Below are 20,386 nucleotides of genomic sequence, written 5' to 3' on the forward strand. Positions count from 1 at the left end.
TAATCGTCTTAGTCTCTTCTTTCTTGGTTTTTTTTTAAGTTTAGGAGGGTTTTTTTTTTTACTTTTGGTATCCTTTTGCCTTTCCCTAATTGTCCTAACTCCATATTGTTCTCTTTTTGTTTTTTGTTTCCTTTAAATATTGGTTTCCAATTTTTTTCATTTCTGCTGTTTACATCTCTCTTGGAAGTTAAAAATCCCTCCATTTGTTCCCTGTGTTTCTCTTCTTCTCCTAAATATACAGCCATCCAATCTGCCATGTTCTTAGTCTTTGTTAACTGGTCTTATATTATCTACAGATAAAGTCCTTTCCTTACCTTCCTTCCCAACTGTCACTGTCCTATTTCCTACTTGGATTATCTGTTGAGGCAAATGATAGCGGGCTTTAAAGGCTCTTCCTGATTTATTTTGTTTTTTCTCTTGTACCCAATCTCCTACTTTAGGTTGCCAAAATTTTCTGTCTTCTTGAATTTTCTGTTCCCTTTGTTGTCTTAATTCTTCTTTTTTAGTTTTTAGGAGATCTATCCATTCTTTTTTAAGTTTAGTTTGGGTTTCTATTTCAGGCTTATTTTCTGTATTCATTTGTACTCCATATCTCAAATAGTGCCGAGTTATATGGTTCTCTGCTCCTAAGAGATCTATGGGTGTGTTATTGATGGCCAGCTGCACCTCCTTCAACCATTGACTCCAACTACCACCGCGAGTGCACAATAATTTTGCCAAGGCTAGTTTGACATCTTGGTTTCTCCGTTCTACCTTTCCTGCCGATTCAGGATGGTAAGGTGTGCTAAACTCAAGCTGTATCCCATGAGCGGTACACCACATGTTAAAGTCCTGGTTTTTAAAGCCAGGTCCTTGGTCTGTATGAATTACTCTGGGAGGCCCATTAGCGACCAGAATCAACTCACTAGCTTCTATAACATCTTGTGTCCTACAACTCTTTGTTGGGATCAGGGTGGTGAATCCGGTACATTCATCAATACATACTAGGCAATATTTATTCGGTCTTTTAAATGGCTTTTTCCCGTGAGAGGTCGGCAATGGGCCGATAAAATCCATTATCCATTTATCCCCGGGCTTCATATTTTGTGACCGAATAATTTTCGGTTCTTTTTTAGTTCCTCCCTTGATATTATATTTTAGGCAAGTTTTGCATTCATTACAATATCTTTTAACTTCTGCATTCATCCCAGGCCACCAGTATTTCTGCTTTAGGTGTGACTGAGTGGTTTTTATTCCTGGATGCACGGCCCCTAAGCCTTCGTGGGCCGTCTTGATAAGTTCTCTTCTCCCTTTCCTAGGGGGTATTATCTTAGCCTGTTCTGTGGTTTGATCTTTAAATTTGGTTTTGACTACCCCATCAGATTCTTCCCAGTAGTCCTGATTTTTAGGGTATCCTTTTACTTCCTTGCCCTGAAGTAAGTCTTCCAATTCTTTGTCCTGATTCTCTTTTTTCATTTGCCTAGTTATTACTCTTATTTTATATTCTTTTCCCAAACTTGCGGCTTTGGCTGCTCGGTCAGCTAGATCATTTCCTTTTTTGTGTTCACCTTCTTTCTGGTGTCCTCTGACATGTATTACTTTTACATTTGGGAGGTTTTCTTTTAATCTAGCTATTTCTTCCCATATTTGTCTATATTGTATGGGGTGATTCCTACAATCATGGAATCCTTTTTCACTCCATTTATCTAGTTCCTCGTTATAGCCTCTACTGGCATAAAAGCTATCTGTACAAACGAGAATTTGGAGTTCTGCAGGAAATTGGCTTGCTTCTTTTAAGGCTAATTCTAACGCCTTTACTTCTGTTTTCTGGGCTGAACCTCCCAGTGGTCCTTTTATTTCTAAGACCTTTTCTTCTTGGAACTCATTGTTTAGTTTTGTACCGATTACTATTCCTATTCCTGTTAATTTTTCTTCTTTACCTTGTTTATCCAGGCCTCTTTGGGCACTACCATCTGTATAGATGTACATATCTGGATTGAATTCAGTTTTTTCTTCAGTAGCAGCTAGTTTATATTTCGGTGTCCACCAAGTATCTGTTTTTCCTGTAAGGGGCTGTATTTCTATAGTGGGGTCAGCTAGTAGGATATCCCATTTTTCATACCTGGCCGAGTGGACCCTTTGGCTCCTTTCTATTTTTTGTTGTTTGGATTGTAATTCTGCCAATTCCGTGAGGATAATTATCTTTCCTTCCCCTTGGATTTTTCTGATGGGTTCCACTGCTCTAGTTATGGCTACCCATGTTTTTTCTATTTTTGGGTATTTCCTCTCTGTTTCTGTAAAGTTTAAAGAGATATATTGGAAGGGTTTGTTCTGTCCTTGACTGGTTACTCTTACGGTGGCACTTTCTTGCCCTATAATTACTTCTAGTGTAATGTCTTTCCCTGGTTCATGCTTTCCCATGTTTTCTGCTTTATTTAATTGGTTGATTAGTTCATTTAGGTTATTTTGATCTTCTTCAGTCCATGAGAATACTTTCTCGGTTAGTTTTTTGTACAGGGGTTTAGATATTTCTGCATATCCTGGGACAAAGTCTCTGGCATAGTTACATAGGCCTAATATTGCTTGTAATTCTTTAATTTTGGTAGGAGGTTGAATATCAGCTATTTTTTCACTGTATTCTTCAGTTAGTCCTTTCCCTTCATTGGTTGGTTCCACTCCTAAGTATTTTACCTTTTCTCTGGCGATCTGGGATTTTGCTAGTCCAATTATATATCCCTTATGGTACAGGTTTTCCATAATTCTATGTAGGCAGGCAAAATGTTCTTCTAGGTCACCATGAGTGATATAAATATCATCTACATAGCATTCTATTTGTCCTGGCGGAGCTAAGTTTTGTACTGTTTTTCTGACTTCTGCAGAAAATATTACTGGGCTGTTTAGGTATCCCTGAGGGAGTCTGGTCCAAACTAATAGTCTCCCTAGGGTGTCTGTTATGGCTGTATATGGCCACTCTTCTTTTGGGATTGGATGACTCCAAAATCCATTTGATAAGTCTAGGGTAGTCTTATATTTCTCCCTTCTTAAAGTATTCAGTGTAGTCTGAGCTCCTTTAAAGTATGACGAGAAGGGCACTGATCCTGAATTCAAGTCTCGGTAGTCACAGACAAGTCTGTACTTTCCTGGCTTATCAGGCTTTGGTATTCCAATTATGGGTGTATTGTATGGGGATCCTTTTTCTATTAGGACTCCCTGTTCCTCAAGTCTTTCTATGACTTTTTGGATTTCCCTAGCTATCTCCGGTTTGTTGATGCCATACTTCTTTTTGATTTTGAAGTGTCCCATTCCTGTGGGAGTGGGATCAATGTTTAGATTACCGCAATGGTATGAGTCCTTTTGCCAGATTTCCCAGTGAGTTTGCACTAGGTGTTTTATTTTTGCTCTGATTTTGGGGTTGCTTTCTTTATCTAAAATTTCTTTTAAGTCTTCTGTTCTTTTGTCTTCTGTTTGTTCTAGTAGTTTGTGTCCTTTAATGTCTTCCCATCCTAATATTACTGGTTCTCCCTGGTCTTTTAGACCTTCTATAATTAGAGCTTTAGTCTCTATTTGTTTTCCATTTTTTAGGATTAATTTGATTTTTCCTACATCTGCCCATTTTACAGGTGCTCCTATGCCCTGATAAGGTTCTGTTCCTACTTTTGGTATGTTTAGTTTTTCTGCCAAACTTTTGTCCATTAATGACATTTCTGCCCCTGTGTCTAGCATTATTGTGAGCCATTGCTGTCTGTGGGGTTTATACCCCTCTATTTTCCCTTGTTCTTGAGGGTAGCATGGTTCTGCTGCTGTCTGTCTGGGTTTTCTCACCATCCCTGTCTGGTGGATTCTTTGCCCTTCTGTATTCCTTTCGTCCCCTTGTGCTTGCACTCTGGCTGATCCAGAGGTTATTGCTTGTCCCTGACAGTTTCTGGGTCTCAGGTTGTATCGTTCTTGTTGAACTTGTCCATTTGGAGGCCTAGGTCTAAAATTTTGTTGGGGTGGCCTATATTCCCTAGGTTGTTGTGGTTGCTGGGCTGGCTGTAGTGGAGGTTGGTATCCCCCTCTAGCTCTTGGGTATTGATAATTCGGAATGGGGTTTCTCCCTAAATAGTTTGGGCTTACTCCTGGAATTGGTCTAGGAGGTAGCTGCTGTCGGGGAGGTCCCTGGTTTCTGGGTTGGACTTTTTCCACTACCTGAACCAATGGTTCATATTGGGGTCGGTATGTCCATGGTTTTCTTTGGTTTTGTTGGCGTCCTTGCGCCTTGGATCTCTGGGTTTCTGATTTAGGTTTTTCTGATTTCCTTTCCTTGGCTTCTGATTGAGGTCCGTGGGGATTTTGTTTTCCTATTCTATCTAGGGATAGATTGAGGACTTCTCCTAAGTTGATTAATTCTTGTCTGAATACTTGCCATGGGTTTTGTCCCTGTCCTAGTGCTCTGTTTGTGGCTTCCCTGAGCCTGTTTGCATGGCCTTCGTTCTGGAATTGTCTGAATAATTGCGACCTGACTTGGACATAGTTTATTTCTAGATCTTCAGCGGATTGTGCTACCTGGAGCATTGTTCTCCCTGATTCCAGGAGTGTTTTGAATATCTTGTTGGCTGCTTCTGCTCTTTGGGTTCCATATACCCGGTTGTGGGCTTCATGGAGTATGGTAATTAGATTTATGGTGGTGTGCGGTTCCTGATCTAAAGCAGGACAATCCAGGGCTTTAAATAAATCTGAATTTTCTTGGGGGGTTAGTCCTTCCAAGAAGGCTTTTAGTTTTTCGAAATGTTGAATTATATATTTTATTGCTGCTCTGTCATCTGAGGGAAAGTCTAGGAAGCAGATTTTAAAATTCTTCAGTGAGGGATCACCGTTCACACGGCGGGCTGCTACCGGTTGTGGTGCTTGTCTGGCTTGTCCGGGCCTGGGATTATTGATTAGCCATTGGGCTTTTTCTACAGCATGTTGCGCCACTAGGACTTGTGCTGCTACTCTATTTAGTTGGGGTATTTGGAGCACTCTGTCTGCTGCCACTATAATTTGCTGAGCTATATCTTCTGCCCAGGCATGTTCTGACATGCCTGGTACTAGCGGTACTTCTCTTCCCCTTAGGTCTGTTTCTCTTCCAATTACTGTTACCGTATGTTGAGCTGGTAGAACGCCAGCGGTATGCTGGTGGGCTGGTTCTCGGGGGTTTCCAGTTCCATCTGCTGGTATAAATCCATCATAGTGATGGTGAGTTCCATCTACATATTCTATTCTGAACCTGTATCGGAGTCTTGCTGCTATAGGTTCTCCATTGAGTCTGTTTAGTCCTTCTAGGACTGACTCATCTGCCCTCAGTCTTACCTCCTGACCTCTTAGGTTAGGTGGGGAGACTATATTGTCGTTTCCTGCTGCGACTATTTCTGCCCAATCATTTCTAAAATAATAGGCAGGTATATTGGCCATTTTCTTTTTCTTTTTGAGGGGCTTTTATTTTTTGTACTATTCGCTATATCCCTACAGAAGGAGTTTATTTGGTGACAAAGATAATATTTACGCCGTGAGGTTCAAGATAGTGCAATCTCTCGAGCCCCACGTTGGGCGCCAATTGTTATGTTATTCAGGTGGATATCCTCAATAGGTATGGGTTACTACCGGATTAAACTACAGTACCTCGGGCATATACCTGAGGCCGTTACCTGTCAAGTTTACCAGTGGTCCCTATTGACTGTATGGTCCTGATAGCTACAAACTCGGCTGGGTTTATCGCAGGTCTCTAGGTCCCTTCAGTTTATCCTTTCACCTAGGAGTGAGAGGGATTCACTTTAAGTCAATCCTAATGCCTTCTCAGCTAAGTTCTAGATTTAACATACCAACACAAAGGTAAACATATCTTATCAAATAAAGGTTCGGCGAATACGAAGTGTGTGGTGTAAAATATAATAGAAATTTATCACTATAATAAGTTGAATACTCACAATCAGATGTTTTCAGTTAATCACAATCATTACAGCCTTTTTGAATGTTCTTAAAAGATACCTAGGATAAAAGCAGAGCTTAATACCTGAGTGTCCCAAATGGGATCTTCTTAGACTAGCGTGTTTCAGCTAGTTGGTTCAGATTGTATCTTCTTCAGGCTAGAATGCAGTGCCTCAACCGAGAATCTTTTAGGCAGGCGTATTTCAGCAAGCTCTTAGCCGTCCGTATGTTTCATCCGATCGGTCTGTATTTTGCACAAATGTGTCTTTTCTGCAAGCCTGGTGGTTCAGAGGATCTGCAGTTAAGCCGAGATGGTTGGGTGACTCATTGTCTGTGTTTCAAGACAAGAGTGAGTTCTGTCAGTTTTAGCTCTGCTTTTTATCCTTTACAGTCTAAGTTAAGCAATTACATCATTTGTTTAAGGAACTGGAATCTCAAACTGTGCCTCGGTCAGCATTGTTTAAAGGTCGCGTTAAACACTTAATTAGCTGAGAAAACAATAAGTAGCTGATAAGTAGCTGGTAAAGAGCAGCTGCCACGTAGTCATAGTTATACTTAATTGTTGCTAGGCTAAAATACAATAAAGAGTTAATAGCATCATTGTTGCTACAATATAATATAATCAGGTAAAATTCCACAGAAGAATCGAGTCTTTTCATGAAGAAGTAGACGGATCCCATGACACTTAACGAGTTAATAGCATCATTGTTGTTAAGCTTAATCTTATACAATATAATATAATCAGGTAAAATTTCACAGAGGAATCGAGTCTTTTCATGAAGAAGTAATGGATCCCGTGACAAGTTGAAAGATGAGGACAATAGAGTTTTCATAAGATAAACACTGATACATTAATTGACCATTTGAACAAACGTTGAACTAATGCATGGCATGACAATTTACATAAATTAGATATCCTTCTTAAAGGAAATACCATTGGATTAGCCTGTCTTCAATCGTATCACCATATTACAATTGATTGGACTTTTTTTTGTAGTTAAGAAGCCTTTCCCAGAAAATATCATTAGATTAATTCACTGTAAATCATATGTGATTGGTCTTTCTTGTAATTAAGACTGTACTATTTCTTTAAAAACATGTAAATAATATGTAACTTTCAAATGTAATTGCGCAGCTTTTCCCCAGAACACAGAAGCTTCAATCTCTGTGTTGCTGGATAGAATTGCATCAAGGTACCTTAACTGAATCAACTAATGACCCTTGTTTTTTGAATAGACCGCATTTGTCGATTCCTTTGACCGATCTCGAACCCTTCTTAAGGGGACACAGGTCTTCAGACATAATAACAGAAATTACACAATGAAAAGGATCAGTTAAAGGTAATTCTTAGGTGAAAATGTGTTGCTGGTTAAAGCACAGCAGGTCAGGCAGCATCCAAGGAACAGGAAATTCGACGTTTCGGGCCAGAGCCCTTCATCAGGAATGAGGAGAGTGTGCCAGGCAGGCTAAGATAAAAGGAAGGGAGGAGGGACTTGGGGGAGGGGCGATGGAGATGTGATAGGTGGAAGGAGGTCAAGGTGAAGGTGATAGGCCGGAGTGGGGTGGGGGCGGAGAGGTCAGGAAGAAGATTGCAGCTTAGGAGGGCAGTGCTGAGTTCGAGGGAATCGACTGAGACAAGGTGGGGGGAGGGGAAATGAGGAAACTGGAGAAAGCTGAGCTCATCCCTTGTGGTTGGAGGGTTCCCAGGCGGAAGATGAGGCGCTCTTCCTCCAACCGTCGTGCTGTTATGTTCTGGCGATGGAGAAGTCCAAGGACCTGCATGTCCTCGGTGGAGTGGGAGGGAGAGTTAAAATGTTGAGCCATGGGGTGGTTGGGTTGGTTGGTCCGGGCGTCCCAGAGGTGTTCTCTGAAATGTTCCGCAAGTAGGCGGCCCATCTCCCCAATATAGAGGAGGCCACATCGGGTGCAATGGATGCAATAGATGATGTGTGTGGAGGTGCAGGTGAATTTGTGGCGGATATGGAAGGATCCCTTGGGGCCTTGGAGAGAAGTAAGGGAGGAGGTGTGGGCGCAAGTTTTGCATTTCCTGCGGTTGCAGGGGAAGGTGCCGGGAATGGAGGTTGGGTTGGTGGGGGGTGTGGACTTGACGAGGGAGTCACAAAGGGAGTGGTCTTTGCGGAACGCTGATAGGGGAGGGGAGGGAAATATATCCCTGGTGGTGGGGTCCGTTTGGAGGTGGCAGAAATGACGGCGGATGATTCAGTTTGTCTTGACAGGTGCTTCACAAGCTGTTGAGCATTACCAGCATTTTATTGTTTTTATCTAATGATTGTTCCTCAGGTCTCAGTCCCATCCTCATGTCCAGACAAATCTCATTTCACTCAAATAAAATCCTGATCCTATCGTGTTCAATCCTTCCCCATCACCGCCACCACTCCCCACCCCCACCCCCCCAATCCCCCCCAACCCCCGATCCTTCCCCATCACCGCCACCACACCCCCCTCCCCCACTCCCCCCCAACCCCCGATCCTTCCTCAGCCTTCCACAACAATTGGAAATTCACCCAGAATTCCAGTGTCAGTGAGTGAACCCTTAGAATGAGGGACACATTGCAGGGGTTTGGGGAAGTTGCTGTTCTTTCCCTCAGGAGAACTTTCTTCAGATCTCCCTCAGGCCTGAAGTGTTGATGAATTATGAATCTCCCATTTCCCATAGAGACACTGTTAACATCACCTGGGAGATAAACCAGACACTTCACAAATTATTTATCGTTTCTCGCTTTACTGTTACTTTGTCACGAGTTTTAACTCTATTTATCACCAATCATTTACCTTTCCTGAAGATTTGATTCCCTTTGATAATGCTGCCCCAACTATTAGCCAGGCAAGAAGCAGACAGAGGGCTAAATACCAGATTACCTCCCCAGTCTCATCCATTGAACTGGAACGGCGTAAAACTGCTTTACTACAGAAAATAAGAACAAAAACATATAGTAAGTTAGGACACTCTTCATTACACACAGATGTCTTTAGACATAGTGCATCAATGTATTTAACAAACAGAGTTGTGTAATATCTAAATTAATTTTTGATTTATAGAAGCTTTGATTCTTGCACTCAGAAATAAATGTGAAGTTTGATATTCTGTATGACATTTTTTTCCTCGTGTGTATTGATATTTTTCAATGTAAAGCTTTGTTCAAACAAGTTGATGAGATTCCCTGCAGAGCTGATTTGATATGAAAGAGTTTCTGACAATGTTTCACTGACTGCTTCACAATGCACTGTGAAACCTATCTGGTTTAGTCACTATGTCTTCCAATGATTTCAGCTCCTTCATCTTCCTACACATGGTATCTACCTCCAGACAGTTAATCTAAATCCAGTCCCAGGACTGTGTGTTAAAATAATAACTTATTACAATTAAAAGCAGAGAAATGAACATCAGTCACACATGATTCCAACCATTTCATGTTTAAGAATTCTGGTCATGAATATTATCCTTGAAGAGCAAGAAAACAAAGAAAAGTGTTTTGCTTCATAAATATTGTCAAAGTTACAATGCTTAGAAACCAGAGGAATATTAAATAGTAAAAGTTTCCTTCCCATGATGCCATTTTGTAACAAGTGTGCAATGTAAATAATACCTCAATCAAAATGAAACAGCTTCTCTCTCATTAAACACATATAAACAAACTAACCAACCCAAGAGGAGTTACTGGCCCAGCTGTGTAGGTTATTGGTGCAGCTATCTGCAGCAAGGTACTTACTCCCAGTATTGCTCACTCAGGCCCTGGTGAGGATTGGAGATTTCTGATCCATTTGGACAAGATCCATTGTTTTCCTGCAGCTGTGTTATATTAACGATTTCAAAATATCCATCAGTCAGAGTGAGATTGCAGAGAGTCTCTGGAAAATATGTTTCAGTATTATACATCAATTTTGCATTCCATTTCAATATAACCAGGGTCACTGTTTCACTCTGACTGAATTAGTTAATCCTTTTGATTACATGAGTAAGGTTATGCATAGATCAGAACACAGAGGTACAGTCCGTGCACTCACTCTCAGCACAGTCCTGCTCTGGTGCTCAATCTGCTTAATCTCTTGTTGGATAAAAGTCTGCATAAAAGTAATTAGAAAACCAAATTAAAATGGTCCTGTATATAAAAAGTTACTTCAAAAGTATTCACTAGTAGTTATTGGAGAAGACTTTAAGGATTATAATGGGCTGGATTATCCAGGGAAGGAGAGTCTCACATACCTTGCTACAACACTCCTTGTTTTACAAAATGAATGAATGGAGCTCCACAGTTCTGAGCGGTAGATTCAACTCAGGGCTCTCTCAGAAATGGGGAGCCACATTTTCAATCTGACAGTGCTTTCACAGCACAGAGCCTGCCAGGGGAAAGCAAAACCCCTTTTCACAACTGCTGTCTTCTCACATTTTAATGTTCCTAACAGCTGCTGTCAAACAGGAAGTTCATAACATAAATGTGTGTTAGGGTGCAGGGAAGGGAAGTTGCTCAACTGATAGGAAAAGGGTGCCAGCTAAATAGGGTGCATGTAGGTAGGGTGCAGATATGCAAATCGAGGGCTATGTAAAATTCCATGTGGATAGGAGCAGGGTGACAGGTTGCCAGGTGGATAAGGTACCAGCTGAGGAGGTGTAGGGTGCCAAGTGGGTAAGATGCCATGGTGCAGGATACCAATGGAGTTTGCTAAACAGTCCAGTGTTGAGGGTAACTTGAGGATGATAGGAGAATTTTCTCACTTCAAGAGAGCTAGAACTCAAGAACAGGGATGTACTGTAGAGTCTGTGTAAAGCTTTGGTCAGGCCTCATTTGGAATATTGTGAGCAGTTTTGTGCCCTGAATCTAAGGAAGGATGTGCTGGCATTGGAAGAGATTCAGAGGAGGTTGACAAGAATGATCCTGGGGATGAAGGGCTTATCACATGATGAGCAGTTGAGGACTCTGTGTCTTTCCTTGAGGGTGTATCTCAGTGAAATTTTAAGAATACTGACAGGCCTGGATAGAGTAGATGTGGAGAAGTTGTTTCCATGTATAGGAGAGGCCAGGATCCTAGGGCACAGTCTCAGAGTGGAGGGATAACCCTTTTGAACTGAGGTGAGGAGAAATTTCTTCAGCCAGAGAGTGATGAATCTATGGAACTCATTGCTACAGAGGGCTGTGGAGGCCAAGTCATTGGGTGAATTTAAGGCAGAGATAAAATAGTTCTTAATTGGTAAGGTGATCAAGCATTACAGGGAGAAGGCAGAAGAATGAGTTTGAGAAACAGATCAGTGATGATTGAATAGTGGAGCATACCTGATGGGACAATTGGCTTAATTCTGCTCCTATATCTTATGGTCTTATGATCTTACGGACATCCATAATTACTCTGAGCCCAGATGAACCACATTGTTGAATGTACTCTTATCAATTCACTTTCCGAAACTAGCAATGTAAAAATGAAATTTCAAATAACATAAATCTCAAGGATAAGATGAAACAACTGTTTTCAAAAATTACATTGTAATTTTAGCTCAAAAATAACTTCTTCATATCTGAATTATTTTTGGCAAGATGTAACATTCCAAATTCTGAAGTAGAAGATGTAGAAATCGATCGCTACTTGAATGAGTCCTAGCCTATGGAGATAAGGACTTCCATCACTGAATTCTGTGGGTGTATAATGGAAAATCCATGTCTTCTGGGTGTTGATAGATGTCCCTAACTGTATGGTATTAGACAGACAATGATTCTATTCTTTATAAATTAAAAACTAAAAAGATGACTTTGTCACGGATTTTGAAATACTAAATGGGACAAATAACATCAAGAGTCATCAAGTCAGAGAGATGTACAGCACAGGAACAGACCTTTCAGTCCAACTTGTCCATGCTAAAAAACATATCCGAAATTAATCTAGTCCAATTTGCCAAAATTTGGCCCGTATTCATCTCAACCCTTCACATTCATATACACATCCAGCTAACTTTTAAATGTTTTAATTGTACCAGCTTCCATCACTTCGTCTGAGGCAGAGAAAAACAGTTCTATTCTTCTGGAATATTGGATAATGGAAATATCCTAAAATTTCGAGAGTTTTTTTTTGGAATAAAGATATGAAGCTCTTCAATGCAAAAATACAGGACTGTGGATGATCCCTGACTGCATTGTACACTCTGGGACTGTTGGTGATCCCTGACAGTATTGTACAGACTGGGACTGTGGGTGTATCCCTGACTGTATTGTACAGACTGGGACTGTGGGTGTATCCCTGACTGTATTGTACACTCTGGGACTGTGGGTGATCCCTGACTGTATTGTACAGACTAGGACTGTGGGTGATCCCTGACTGTATTGTACAGACTGGGACTGTGGGTGATTCTTGACCGTATTGTACAGACTGGGACTATGGGTGATCCCTGAGTACATTGTACAGACTGGGACTGTGGGTGATCCCTGACTGTATTGTACAGGCTGCGACTGTGGGTGTATCCCTGACTGTATTATACAGGCTGGGACTGTGGGTGATCCCTGACTGTATTATACAGGCTGGGACTGTGGGTGATCCCTGACTGTATTGTACAGACTAGGACTGTGGGTGATCCCTGACTGTATTGTACAGACTGGGACTGTAGGTGATCCCTGACCGTATTGTACAGACTAGGACTGTGGGTGTATCCCTGACTGTATTGTACAGACTGGGATTGTGGATGATCTCTGACTGTATTGTACAAGCTGGGACTGTAGGTGTATCCCTGACAGTATTGTACAGACTGGGACTGTGGATGATCCCTGACTGCATTATACAGGCTGGGACTGTAGGTGTATCCCTGACTGTATTGTACAGACTTGGACTGTGGGTGATCCCTGACTGTATTGCACAGACTGGCATTGTGGATGATCCCTGACAGTATTGTACAGACTGGGACTGTGGGTGATCCCTGACTGTATTGTACAGACTGGGACTGTGGATGATCCCTGACTGTATTGTATAGACTGGGACTGTAGGTGTATCCCTGACTGTATTGTACAGACTTGGACTGTGGGTGATCCCTGGCTGTATTGTACAGACTAGGACTGTGGGTGATCCCTGGCTGTATTGTACAGACTGGGACTGTGGGTGATCCCTGACTGTATTGTACAGACTGGGTCTGTGGGTGATCTCTGACTGTATTGTACAGACTGGCATTGTGGATGATCCCTGACAGTATTGTACAGACTGGGACTGTGGGTGACCCCTATCTGTATTGTACAGACTGGGACTGTGGGTGATTTATCACCATATTGTGCAGACTGTAGTTGATGTCCAGGATCACCCACAGCCCCAGTCTGTACAGTATGGTCAGGGGAACACACAGTTTATTTAAAAGTAGATTTTCTTTCAAAGCTGAAGTATTTTGTCCTCTGTTTCAGAAATTTCAACTTGACTCACATCAAGATTTCACATTAAGTCTTGTCAATTCACACAACATGAACCTTTGATAGTGACATGAGACATCCTGAGTTAAATAGTGTTATTGTGGAAGATGAGATGAAATTAAAGAGATGAGACATTTAAATAATTGCAACAAAAACTCTGTGTGTCTTAGAGTCAGACTGTGTAAGAAATATATGTGAGATGATCGATATTTGGAAAAACTCAGAGAAAGAGAATAAGTTAAGAAAATGATAGCTGCAAAAAACATAGTAATAGACAGAGAAGGGAGTCAGTGTGAGACACAATACAGGGATGGAGAGAGATACAAACAATGAACGCAGTCAGAAAGAACACAACATAGACTTATTGACAAGGTGAAAGTAAACGTGAGACATGTGAAAGACTGTTAAATTCTGATGTTTCACTATTTATTTCTGACTGACTGTCCTGCTATTCCAGTGACTCAGTGCCATGATTCCTGCTGCTGCTTTCTATCCGAGTCTTTCTGCTGTATGGCCACAATGAGGATGGTCACTGAAACTATTGTTCATCTCTCTCCCTCACTCAGACTGACAGAATGAACAATGAACAGTCAGTGTGTACACTTTCCCCAGTAGAAGCTAACACTGTACCTTTGGGGGTCCTGCTGCATATTTCATCTGCTCCCCATCAACTGAAGCAGTCTGCCCATGGTAGGGGTGATTGGAAGGAAGCAAACAGGTAGTATAGACTGTAGCCAACGATGCAGTTGTACGAAATGTTGGACATTGTAATCAGAAGCATCATAGCAATCCCCACACCTGAAAACAGAAGAAAGAACAGGGGAGTCTGGTTTGTGAATTATTGATTTAAAATAATGTATTTGACATGCATTTGGCTGGTCAGTCAACCAAATTGGATTTTCTTTCAGTGAGCACAGGACAGAACAGGGAGACTGCTCTGGCTGACCACACCTTTGGGGAAATATCGGTTTTGTTTAATCGATTACGTTGGCTGCTTCAACATTCAGTGTCCAACAGTAAAGATTTCAAAGGCTCTTTGTATTAAACAGGAAATGTTAATTATGTTATAGTTCTTTGTCTAGATTACAAGAATGATGCTCCTTGTCTTCACCTTTATATGCCCTCTCACTAATTCTTTAGGACACCATTATCATTGTGAGTGGTGATAATCACACATGCCCAGTCTTAGACCATAAGGTCATAAGATATAGGAGCAGAATTAGGCCATTCATCCCACTGAGTCTGCTCTGCCATTCAGTCATGGCCGATATATTTTTGAACCTCATTCTCTTGAGTTCTCCCCATAACTCTTGAACCCCTTACCACCAAGAACCTATCTATCTCTGTCTTGAGTATACTCAATGACTTGGCCTTCACAACCTGCTGCATCAATGAGTTCCACAGAGTCACCACCCTCTGGCTGTGGACATTCCTCTTTATCTCAGTTCTGATGAGTTGTCCCATCAGCTTGAGGTTGTTCCCTCATGTCCCAGTCTCTCCTACGAGTGGAAACATCTTCTCCAGGTTTACTCTATTCAGACCATTCATTATTCTGTAAATTTCATTATTCTGTAAATGTCATTATTCTGTAAATCCTCCTCGGCTCCTTTGAGTCCTTAACTGTTCCTCATTTGACAATCCCTTCATCCCTGGGATCATTCTTGTAAACCTCCTCTGGACCCCTCCAAGGCCAGAACATCCTCTCTGAGACATGGGGTCCAAACTTTTTCATATATTTCAAATGTCGTCTGACCAGAGCCTTATAGAACCTCAGTAGCACATCTCTGCTCTTATATCCTAACCCTCTTGAAATGAATGTTAACGCTGTATTTGCCTTCCTACCTGCCAACTGAACCTGCATGTTAACTTTAAGGGAATCCTAAACTCCTACCCTTTATGTTTCGGTTTTCCAAAGCCTTTCCCCAATTTGAAAATAGTCTTTGTTTCTATTCTTCTGACCAAATTGCATAACTCTCACAATTTCCCATCCTGTATTCCATCTGCCATTTCTTTGCCCACTCTCCTCACTACTGTAAGTACTTCTGCATCCTTCCCACTTCCTCAGCCCTTCCTGTCCCTCTACCAATCTTTGCGACAACTGCAAATGTAGCAACGATGCCCCCAGTCCCTTTGTCCAGATTGTTAATGTATAATGTTGTGGTCCCAACAGTCCTTGTGGAACTGGTGGATTTATCCCTAATCTCTGCTCTCTGCCTGTCAGCCAATCCTCTATCCATGTCTGGATGGGTTACTGTTTGGAGAGTCAGTGTAGACTTGTTGGGCCAAAGGGCCTATTTCCACACTAATCTAACCATGTCAGGACCTTGCCCCTAACACCACCGGCTCTTATCCCATTTAGCAGCTTCACACATGGCTCCTGATTTTTGGCCTTCTGGAAATTCAAATAGATCACATCCATTGGTTCTCCTTCGTCTAACCTGCTCATTACCACCTTAAAGAATTCTAACAAACTTGTCAGACATGACCTACCCTCGATGAAGCTGTGCTAACTCAGCCCTACTTTACCATGCACTTCCAAACCCTCCACAATCTCATCCTTAATAATGGACTGTAAAATCTTATAAATGATCAAGGTCAGACTAACCGGCTTATAGTTTCCTCCCTTCTGCCTCCATACCTTCCCAAACAGGGATGTTACATTAACCATTTTCCAGTTGTCTGGCAACTTCCTTGACTCCAGTGATTCCTGAATGTTCACCAACAATGCCTGTACAATCTCCTCAGCTATCACCTTCAGGATTCTGGGGTGTAGTCCATCTGACCCAGCTGAATTACTCACCTACAGACCTTGCAGCTTCCCCAGCACCTTCCCCACAGGAATGGCCCCTACACTCACCTCTGCCTCCTGACTCTTGACATCCTGGCACACTAATGCTGCCTTCCACCAGTGAAGACTGATGCAAAGTCCCTATTCACTTTCTTCACCATTTCTTTGTTCCCCATTACTACTTCCCCAGCCTCATTTTCTAATGGTCCAATGTCCACTCTCACCTCTTTCTGACCTTTTATGCATCTAAAGCAACTCTTGCAATCTTCTTTTATATTACAATCTGCTTATCGTCAGATTTCATCTTCTTCCCCCTTATTGCTTTTGTAAGTATCCTCTGCTAGTTTTTAACTGCCTCCAAATTTCCAGACTTCCCACTAATTTTCACCACATTGGATGCTTTTCCTTTTGATTTGATGCTATTCCTGACTTCCCTTGCCTGCCGTGGTTGCCTCATCCTCCCTTTACTATGTTTCTTCTTCCTTGGGATGAATTTCTGTTTTGCCCCTCAAACTACCTCCAGAAACTCCTGCTATTGCTGCTCTACCGTCCTCCCTGTTATGGTCCCCTTCCAATCAACTCAGGTCAGCCCCTCCCTCATGGCTTTCTGGTTGCATTGACTCAATTGTAAAGATCTTACACCAGATTCCTGCTCTTCCATTTCAAACTGAAGGGTGAATTTTATCATATTATGGCCACTGCCCCCGATGGATCATTCACCTTAAGCTCCTTAATCAAGTTTACCTCATTACACAGCACCAAATCCAGAATTGCCTGTCCCCTGGAGGGCTCTATCACAAGTTGCTCGAACACCTCGTAGACATTCTGCAAATCCCTTTTTTATTGGATCCCCTACCAACCTGATTTTCCTCATCCAGTTGTATATTGAAGACTCCCATGATTACTGCAATTGTGCATCATTTTTTACATGCCTTTTCTACCTCCTGATTTATTTTCTGACCCATATCCTGACTGCTGCTGGGAGGCCTGGACATAACTCTCATCAGCGTCATTTTTGCTCTGCAAACCCTCAATTTTCCAAGATGGCGACAGTGTAGCAGGGCTGCATGCAGACTCTTATCTAGAGCTCATCCACTTCCGTCTACGTTTTAAAAATCTTTTAATTTCTGCTCTCTCTTGATTTTTTTTCTTTTCATTTCTCGTTTCTTTGGTGGGTTGGTCAGAGGCAACAAGAGCAGGCTTTACACGGAGTGGTGACAGCCTTCCGGTAATTGGAGGTGGCAGTGATGGTAGCAAGGACATTCCCCTGCTCCTCCAGCAATCGGAGACGGAGGTGATGGACTCTTTAAGGTGCCAGTGCTGGCATATTGGAGGACGGTGGCTGGAGTAGGAATCTTGGCACACCAGCAGACTGGCCTGTCAGAGGAATGAGGCACTCCGGCTCGCAGTAGGCCCAGAGCGGGGACACCTGGTGTCACCAAGGCATCAGCGGAGCAGGAGACTCGTGGCTGGAATCACGGGAGGCCCGGAGTGGGAACTCTTGGTTGTGGGGCCCAATAGTCTACCCAGTATTGGAGGCAGCATTGAGATGGGCCCAGCAGTGATGAGATGGCACCTGAAGAATGGTGACTCCTATAACAGTGGGTCCAGTGCAGACAGCTGCAAGTCAGTGGAGATGGGCGAGTGACACAATTGTGGCATCTCTCTCCAGTCTCTCTTTGCAAAGGCATATTCCAGCAGGAGATGTGAGACAGTCACAAACTCCCCCTCCTTAAACCGATTTGTAGGCAACATGCAGTGGCGCAGACAATCCAGGCGTACGTGAAGAATCTCACAGGTACTGCCCTTCTCACCATGAGCCAAGTGATGTCATGGTGCTTGTTGGAAAATTCTGGCGATGAGGCATTCTGCGAAATGACTTTGACAGTCTGCTGACTAACCTGTCCTTTTCCAACATGTCTTGAGGATGCTACATACTGATCTCTTCCTAATAGACCTGTGATGAAAAGTGTTTTGAAATTCTTCACAAAGGAAAAGTGATATGGAACAGTCAAATTCCTTGGAGCAGTCTGCAGCAACAAGACCAGTCCCATCCTTCACAACACCAGGGACAAGTAGAACCTCAGTACATAGTCAGATTTAGTGTTTGTGTACTGAGGAGCTACACACAACTTGATGCAGCCACACACAAAGAAGAACAGGTCATACACAAGAGAAACCAACACTTGTCACAGATGTGGTCACATTGAACCTCATATCATCCGTCATCATTTCCGCCACCTCCAAACGGACCCCACCACCAGGGATATATTTCCCTCCCCTCCACTATCAGCGTTCCGAAAAGACCACTCCCTCCGCGACTCCCTTGTCAGGTCCACACCCCCCACCAACCCAACCTCCACTCCCAGTACTTTCCCCTGCAACTGCAAGAAATGCAAAACTTGCACCTACACCTCCCACCTTACTTCCCTTGAAGGCCCCAAGGGATCCTTCCATATCTGCCACAAATTCACCTGCACCTCCACACACATCATTTGCTGCATCCGCTGCACCTGATGTGGCCTCCTCTATATTGGGGAGACAGGCTGCCTACTTGCGGAACATTTCAGAGAACACCTCTGGGACACCCGGACCAACCAATCCAACCATCCCGTGGCTCAACACTTCAACTCCCCCTCCCACTCCGCCAAGGACATGCAGGTCCTTGGACTCCTCCATCACCAGACCATAGCAACACGATGGCTGGAGGAAGAGTGCCTCATCTTCTGCCTAGGGACCCTCCAACCATAAGGGATGAACTCAGATTTCTCCAGTTTCCTCATTTCCCCTCCCCCACCTTGTCTCAGTCCCAACCCTCGAACTCAGCACCACCTTCCTAACCTGCAATCTTCTTCCTGACATCTCCGCCACAAACCCCACTCCAACCTATCACCCTCACCTTAACCTCCTTCCATCTATCACACTTCCAACACCCCTCCCCCAAGTCCCTCCTCCCTACCTTTTATCTTAGCCTGCTTGGCACACTCTTCTCATTCCTGAAGAAGGGCTCATGCCCGAAACCTCGATTCTCCTGCTCCTTGGATGCAGCCTGACTTGCTGCGCTTTTCCAGCAACACATTTTCAGCTCCTCAGTAGGGTCCATCAACTCCAATTTCATGCAGTTACAAGATATTGTCTAGCCCTACATCTCGATTTTATTTAAAAAGTTCTTAATTTGGTTTTTTTCAAAAAATTCCAACTGATCTTTTAATTTGTAACCTTAAATATTTCCCTTATTTACCTTCAACCTGAAGGTAGCCAATAACAGTCATGTTAGTAGCTATTATCAACCAATGAACTTATGCCTTACCAGTGATGTCACTCTGCTGTGTTAGGTCCCGAATCCTGGGTTTCAATTCATCATTTTTATAAAAAAAACCTGACAAACTATGAGCCAAAAACCAATAGACAGCATGTACCACATCTAATAACGTGTATGGCAGATCAGAGTGCAACATTACTTCACAAGGTTGGCTTTAACCTTTGTCAGATAAGGGAGGTTTATTATTATTTATTAAATCAACACTATTACTTTTCCGAATTTGCTGCGACTGTATCGATAAAATAAACATTCACCTTGTAACATAGGCACAGCCTTCCACACTGCAACAGGCACAAGGGTGGCAAACTTGACCAAAGGAACACTCCAAGAAAAACAATGGTATCCCAACAAGGGCCAGCATGACAGAATAGGGAATAAGGAATGCACCTGGAAAATAGCGGAAAGAATTTCAATTTTCAAGTGAAATTCCATGCTTACACTGTGTGGGGTGGATTAAAATTTACTCTGAAATCTCTACGAATGTCCAAATTCCCGTTTTGTGAATTTCACTCTCTAACACGATCAGATATCTTTTCAGGTCACTTTACACAGTCATGTTGTGACATTTCTTATACATTTGCGCTTGGTTTCCATCAATCCAATGTTGTGGGTTGTGAAGAGCCCTGATTTGAGCAGTTTTGATGATAATGTACAAACCTGAACGCAGGGCCTGACTGAGGAGCCTGCTATTCTGAGGATTTCACACATTGTGCAGTAAATATATCTGAGGTGGATGGCTCATGCATTCTAAACAATATCAATTGAAAATACATTGCAAATTAATAAATGAACCATTTACTTTGGTTTATAAATAGCATATATTTGATGCATCACATTGCTAATTTTAAACTATTACCTTGACATATCTCTCTCTTCATAAGAAAATAGTAGTCAAACTTGTTAGCTGTGGGATTGAATTTACCAGTTCACATGGAAATTGTTTAACTCTACATTATT

At 42.4% G+C, this 20,386-nt stretch overlaps 1 pseudogene; it reads right to left on the reverse strand.

Annotated features, from left to right (window-relative positions):
* Nucleotides 1-20,386, reverse strand: part of LOC132820034 (sodium- and chloride-dependent neutral and basic amino acid transporter B(0+)-like) — a 65,681-nt pseudogene that overhangs the window by 45,048 nt on the left and 247 nt on the right.

This window comes from Hemiscyllium ocellatum, chromosome 11 (assembly GCF_020745735.1).
Source record: "Hemiscyllium ocellatum isolate sHemOce1 chromosome 11, sHemOce1.pat.X.cur, whole genome shotgun sequence".
Taxonomy (NCBI): domain Eukaryota; kingdom Metazoa; phylum Chordata; class Chondrichthyes; order Orectolobiformes; family Hemiscylliidae; genus Hemiscyllium; species Hemiscyllium ocellatum.